We start from the raw sequence: 7534 nt of genomic DNA, 5'->3' as shown, positions 1-7534 counted from the left end.
AGACTCCTTAATAAAATCCGGTCCAAACAACTGCGGTCTCCAACTTCATCCCACGACAATGGGGTCCTGCACCTCCTTCCACACAAGGCTTCGAAAGGGGTCATCTTCAAACTGGATTGATAACTGTTGTTGTAAGAGAACTCTGCATATGGAAAATTGTCGTCCCAACTAGAACCATAATCTAGCGCACAAGCTCTCAGCATATCCTCCAAAATCTGATTGACTCTCTTGGTCTGTCCATCTGTTTGTGGGTGAAAAGTTGTACTGAACTCTAGCCTGGTACCCAAAGTTTCGTGCAACTGATTCCAGAACTTTGAGGTAAACTGGGTTCCTCTATCTGATACAATGCTCCTCGGAACTCCATGCAGACATACGATCCTGGTCATGTATATCTTTGCCAACTTAGCACTGGTGTAAGTGGTCTTCACTAGGATGAAATGAGCTACCTTCGTCAAATGATCGACTACAACCCAAATCGAGTCGTAGCCTGAACGAGTCCTGGGCCATCCCGTGATAAAATCCATGCCTAACTTATCCCACTTCCATTCGGGTATTGGCAATGGCTGTAACAATCCTGCTGGCTTCTGATGCTCTGCCTTCACTCTCTGATAGACATCACATACTGCTACATAATCCGCAATATCCTTCTTCATTCTGGTCCACCAGAAAATATCCTTCAAATCCAAATACATCTTGGTATTTCTGGGTGAATCGAGTATGGTGAATCATGGGCCTCTTGCAGAATCAACTTCCTGTTCTTTGGATCATTAGGCACATAAACGCGGTCCTCAAACCATAAGGTATCATGCTCATCCTCACGAAATCCTTTAGCTTTTCCTTTGCTCATCTTCTCCTTTATAGAGGCAATCTCCTTGTCGGTCTTCTAAGCTTCTCTGATCTTATCCATCAAAGTTGACTGAATGTCCAATGCTGCAACATAGCCTCTCAGAACTATCTCCAAACATAGCTCACGAAGATCATCGGCTAACTCCTTTGGTAATCCTCCTGTCATGAGTGTGTTTACATGGCTCTTACAGCTCAACGCATCAGCTACTATGTTAGCCTTTCTGGGGTGATAATGCAATCTCATATCATAATTCTTAATGAGCTCCAACCATCTCCTTTGCCTGAGATTCAGCTCCTTCTGTGTGAAAATGTATTTCAAACTCTTGTGATTCGTGTACACCTCACAATGGTTTCCGATGAGAAAGTGTCTCCAAGTCTTCCAAATCATGTGTAGCATAGTCCAACTCATGGGGCTTAAGCTATCGTGAAGCATACGAACCAACTCCTCCCTCCTACATAAGCACGGCTCCAAGTCCTCGACGTGAAGCGTCACAATACACCTCATAATCCTTGCGCTGATCTAGCAAAATCAACACTGGCGATGTAACCAAACGTTTCTTCAACTCCTGGAAACTGGCCTTACATTCCTCGGCCCATTTGAACTTGGTATCCTTCTTTAACAACTTCGTCACGGGCTTCGCAATCTTCGAGAAATTCTCAATGAATCTCCGGTAGTATCCTGCCAGCCCAAGAAAACTCCGGATCTCTCCAACTGTCGTTGGTGCTACCCAATTTGTCACAGTGACAACCTTGGTTGGATCTAATGCTATTCCTTCTCCAGATATAACATGTCCAAGGAATCCAACTTCTTTCAACCAAAATTCACATTTGCTAAACTTAGCATATAACTGATGTTCTCTGAGCTTCTCCAGTACCAAATGCAAATGCTCCTTATGCTCTTCTTCATTCTTCGAGTAGACCAAAATATCATCAATGAACACCACGACAAACTTATCCATAAATTCCATAAATACCTTGTTCGTCATGTTCATGAAATATGCAGGTGCGTTAGTCAGACCAAATGACATAACGGTATACTCATACAGCCCGTACCTGGTGGTAAAAGATGTCTTAGGTATATCCTGCTCTTGAATCTTCAACTGGTGGTATCCTGATCGCAGATCAATCTTGGAAAATACCTTAGCTCCTTGTAATTGGTTAAACAAATCATTGATCATCCACAACGGGTATTTGTTCTTGATTGTTACTTCATTCAGTCCTCGATAATCAACAACCATCATCAATGATCCATCCTTCTTTTCCACTAGAAGTATTGGCGATCCCCAAGGTGAAGAACTTGGGCGAATAAAGCCTTTATCCAGTAACTCCTTGATTTGCGTCTTAATTTCGTCCAAATCTTGTGCGGGCATCTGGTATGGTCTCTTAAATATCGTCCCTGTGCCTGGGAAAAGCTCAATCAAAAACTCATTATCTCTATTTGGTGGCATGTTGGCAACTCTTCGGGAAATACATCAGGGAAATCCTTCACCACTGGTACTTCCTCCTGCACAACTCCTGATAAGGAATTTACTTGTGTCCTCTTCGGCTCATGCCGTAATACATACTTAATCCTTCTTCCTTCTGGAGTGGTAAGCAAAATCGACTTACTGGCGCAATTGATGTTTCCTCCATACATCGATAGCCAATCCATACCCAGAATTACATCCAAACCTTGTGATTCCAAAATGATTAAATCCGAGGGGAAAACATGCCTACCTATACTCAATGGCACTTGAAAACATCCTCGACTGGCCATATAGTCCGCTCCTGGTGAGCTCACTAACATAGGTGTTCTAAGAACTTTGGTGGGCAATTTATACTTATCCACAAATCCCCTTGATATGTATGAATGCGATGCACCAGTATCAAAAAGAGCGATTGCAGTAAATGATTTAACCAAAAACTTACCTATTACTGCATCTGGTTGGGCTTCAACGTCCTCCACGTTAACGTGGTTCACCTGTCCCCTGTTGAAAGGGTTCGGCTTCTTCCCTGAGCTTCAATTTCCATTTCCATTCTGGGTTTCAGGACATTCATTGGCATAATGTCTAGTCTTCTGGCACTTATAGCAAGTGACTTGGCTCAGGTCTCTCTTGGCTGGGGTTGACGGGTTCGTACAGTTCTGGCCATTGCTTCCTCCATTCCCGTTACCATTCTTGGGGCCATTATGATTGTGCGATCTACCTCCTCCATGGGTATGCTGGAAATGTCCTCCCGATTTCGGGGTAAAACGTGGCTTCTGCTGAGATCCAGAATTGTACCTCCCTTGTCCATACTTCCTCTTGCGGTTCTCAATCTGTTGTTGCTTCCCTTCAATCATGAGAGCTCTATCTACCAACTCCTGGTAGTTGTTGAAAGTTGCTACCATCAACTGCATGCTCAGCTCATCATTCAGTCCTTCCAGAAACTTCTCCTGCTTAGCTGCATCCGTAGCAACGTCATCTGGGGCATAACGTGCTAGCTTACTAAAGGCATCCACATACTGGCCAACAGTCCGTCCTCCTTGGCGCAAGTTGTGAAACTCACGCTTCTTCATGGCCATAGCTCCTACTAAAACTGGTCCCATGTAACAGTGTCGATAGGATAGGTGGCTGTGAAATTCTCCCACCATGATGTTGTGGGTCCTTCATGCTAATGTGCGGCAAAATGCACCCTCTCCGCACCTGTGCATCCTGTAGTGGTCAACTCCCTTGTTGTCTTGTGGAGCCAATCATCTGCAACAATCGGCTCGGTGCTACTGGAGAACACCGGCGGATTCAGCCTAAGAAAATGGGTTAAGTGATCAACAGGTGGTGGCGGTGGTGGGTTGTTGTTGTTGTTGTTCCCCTAATTCTGATTCTAGACTAGCAACTACATCAATGCATTCTGCTGCTGGATCAACTGAGTGAGCTCCAGTGGGAAAGCAAATCCATTGTCACGTCCCGGAGGCATCTAAGGGTTTTAGAAAAGATGAGAATATAGAATAGAATGAGGTCTAGAGGGAAAACACTACCCATATGCACATGAGACAAATGCAAACAAAATCACTTCATTCAATCAAACAAGGGCATACAACGGTCTAACTATCGTTATAGAAGTGCTCAGACTATACAGATACATGGGAGAATACTACTACTGCTATGGTGGTCGACTAGAAAAACTGCTCCGATGAAGACTCCATGATATCTGCTCCAGCTTCATCAACATAATCATCATCGCTATCGTCTGGGTCCGAGTCGGTGTCATCGATGATGATGTAGTTCTATGGACAAGTGCAATCATCGTCTTCTCCTCCAGTCGCGGGGAATTCCATGAACACTTTTAGCTTCTTCTTCAGATCATAATTCTTCTCCACTAGTGTTGCTATTTCCTCCTCATATCCATCGCGTGTTGACTTGAGTTCTTCCTCCAGCTCCGTGATCTTGGTCATGGCCTTCTTCAGGTCTATCATGCATGCGCACATCTGGTTATCCTGGCATCGAATGTGTTGGTTTAACTCCTGGAAAGCTGCAATTGATCTATCCTTCCTGGTGCTGATCATCTCCCATTGCTCATCTCGGCGCCCACAAATCTGGTAGATAGTATCCTTGAGATCCTTGTGGTAAACTTCTCCAATGCGCCCAATAGTGATGTGGGCTGCCATGCTCTTTCCTAGACTCCAGGTTGGTGCATCAAAGGAAAACTCTATGGGCTCAGTGACGGGCATGAATGTCCTTCTTGGAACTTGAACTTGAACCGTCCAGCGCTCCACTTCAGGTAAAGTGGCGTTGTAGGTCCCGGTGAAGCTTGGTACTCCTATGTTCAGGTATCTAGTGACTTCCTTCAAGTGACGTCCAAAGGGTGTATCTTCATCCAGTTGCGTGAACTTGTTCCTTGCATCCGCCATCCTAAAAGAGTAGAAAAGATGAGGAGTCAGAAATGATAAGTGTGAGTAGTGATCTAGGGCTTTTAGCTTAGTGGTCGTGTCCTACAGTCAGCGCGTGCTTTGATACCATCTTGTAGCGACCAGACCTCAAACAGTCCGATCTCTGTGCTTTAGTGTCGTCCCTGGATCAGTAATGCTGACACACACAGTACTTGAAGGATTTATAACAGAGTAGAAATCACACACTTATTACATCGAATATCTCAAAAGAGAACTTATTACAATAAATATGGCTTAAGGCCATCTAAATAATGATAATAGTGGAAGGCTTGGAAGATAAGTGAGTCCATCAACTCCAACGGCATCACTGAGTATAAAACCACGACCTAAGGCACCTTACTCGTCGTCTGAAAAGTCTGCAACATGAACGTTGCAGCCCGAAAACGGGTCAGCACATGGAATATGCTGGCAATGTAACACATAGAGAGTAATGAACAGAAATATGCTATACTACATGCATATATGGCTGGTGGAAAAGCTCTATGGTTACAGTTTTGCATAAAGCCAATTTTTCCCTACTGCAAAGGAATAAATTTATTTAACTATCATGGTGGTTGTTAAACATTGAGAAGATAGACATCCTCTCAATCCCAATTAAGCATCATCATTAAACCCAACAATATTAATTAAAGTAACATGATGAGATTCACATGATAATCCAAGTACTAGATACTCAAAACGTCCATAACCGGGGACACGACTAACCATGATTAGTTTATACACTCTGCAGAGGTTTGCCCACTTTTCCCCACAAGACTCGATCTCCTCCGTTGGGATTCTCGCACTACATGGTGTTTGAGAAACGGATGACCGAGACATAGTCTTTCAGAAGCGCTAGCACCTTACGAGCGGGTAGACAGTTACACCTACTTTCCCCTACATCTGCTAGTCTACCACTGTAAGAGTTCGCATGACTTAATCAACTATGCTAGAGCCCATAGTAGCTTGTGGCTGCACACGGAAGTTTCTAGCATGAATAATCTTATGATCCCTTTGAGCCTGGGTGGCGGTCCATAAAGAAAACAGGCAATCGCTGGAGTACCCAGGTGCCTCAATCCACCCAGATGTGTATTAAAGTTGCCACCTTAAATAAACCATTAATTAACTGTCGGTGTACAAAAAGAGGGGTACACTTTTTGTACCCCTATAACTGTGCACGGGCAGTCTGAGCCACGGACACCACTGCACTGAGCAAGGCAAGGGAGGTGAGCCAAGGTAAGGCCAAAGCTCAAAAGGAGCAGAACGACGCCAAGACCAAGACCACAAAGAGCAAAGGGGACGAAGCGGACTCCCTGGGCAAGACCCTTGTCGGAGGGCGGTTTTAGCAAACCCGGAAAGACCCTTGCCGTGGTAGCTCGCCCCACACCTATGGAGCGAATCACCCTTGAGTCCACTGCCCCCATGGGGCAAGGATTCGGGAGACATCCCCGTGGTGGCATGCAGATCTTTGTGAAGACATTCAAGATCAGATACACACTATAGAAGATGACGACCCTTGGCGGGATCCCAGCCAAGGAGGACCACAAGGCCACCGACAAGAGCCTTGCCAGGGATGACAGCAGGCGCCACGGCAAGACCCTTGCCGGGGCTACGGCGAGGCCCTTGCCAAGGACACCCATAGGGCCACCATCAGGCCCACGCCAATCCAACTTTTGACAGCCTTTGGTTATCAGTGGAGACTTGAGACACCCACCTTTCACTGTCGTTCGGGGGTATTGGTGCCTACGTTGGATGATGTGGCCATGATCATTGGCCTACCAATCAGTGGCAAGTCATTGGTCCCTCCACCATACTCCATAACTTGGGCACACGATGTGTACATGTTTTTTTAGCAAAAGAGCCCCCCTCCCGATTTCCTTTAGCAGAAACCATGGATAATGCTTACAGATCAAACTCACTAAAAACTAGACTGGACCATAACGCTAGAGCGTAAATGATCGCTCCAACTAAGAGAATAGCTACCAAAAGGAGCTACCTCCAACACCAAACAGGCAAACACAACTCCATCACATCGATTTAAGCCAAGAAGATCTGGAACTAAACTTAGAAACCCACAGACATACTAATATATAAACCAGAAGAACAAAGGGTAAGCAATATGAAAGCTAGTCTCCAAAGATAGTTGGCAAGGGATGCAGCAACTCGATGTCGAAGAAAACATCCTCACCAGCAATGTACACATTAACCACTAGTAAATCGAAGCACCTCAGGATGCCATCCTCTTGAAGCATGGAATACCTCACTTGATACTTGCTCTAGAAGTCTTAATCCCTAGTTCAACTTCCCTTATTCTATAGAATAACAAAAGGGTCAACTACCGGTTTGTGATTGAAGAATACATAATTTCACCAGGTCCAAATCAACCACAGTAAAGCAAAGATACCAATACATAACTTCATTTTTTTCTCCTTTCTAAACTGGGAGATCTTAGAAAACATTGTTTGCACCACAACAGGCATAGACTAGAAACTAAAAGTAGTTTGCAAAATACACTACATGAACTTGGCAACTGAACAGTGAACAAACGGGTGATCAACGGTCTCATTAGTAAAACAAAAGGCACATTTAGAGTTGCCAATCCAGCCCCTTATTGTCAGATCATCTTTTGTTACCACACTGTTATGCTCCACCAACCTAACAAACACATTGATTTTAGGTGGAACCTTCACTTTCCACATGAATTTGAAAGGGAAGTTAATATCATTCACACTCTACTAGTTATAGATTTAACCAAATTTTTACCATGAGCTATTAAGGACTAGGTCGATATATCCTTTTCACCAG

The sequence above is a fragment of the Triticum aestivum genome, chromosome 6B (assembly GCF_018294505.1).
Source record: "Triticum aestivum cultivar Chinese Spring chromosome 6B, IWGSC CS RefSeq v2.1, whole genome shotgun sequence".
Lineage (NCBI taxonomy): Eukaryota > Viridiplantae > Streptophyta > Magnoliopsida > Poales > Poaceae > Triticum > Triticum aestivum.
This window is presented reverse-complemented; position numbering follows the sequence as displayed.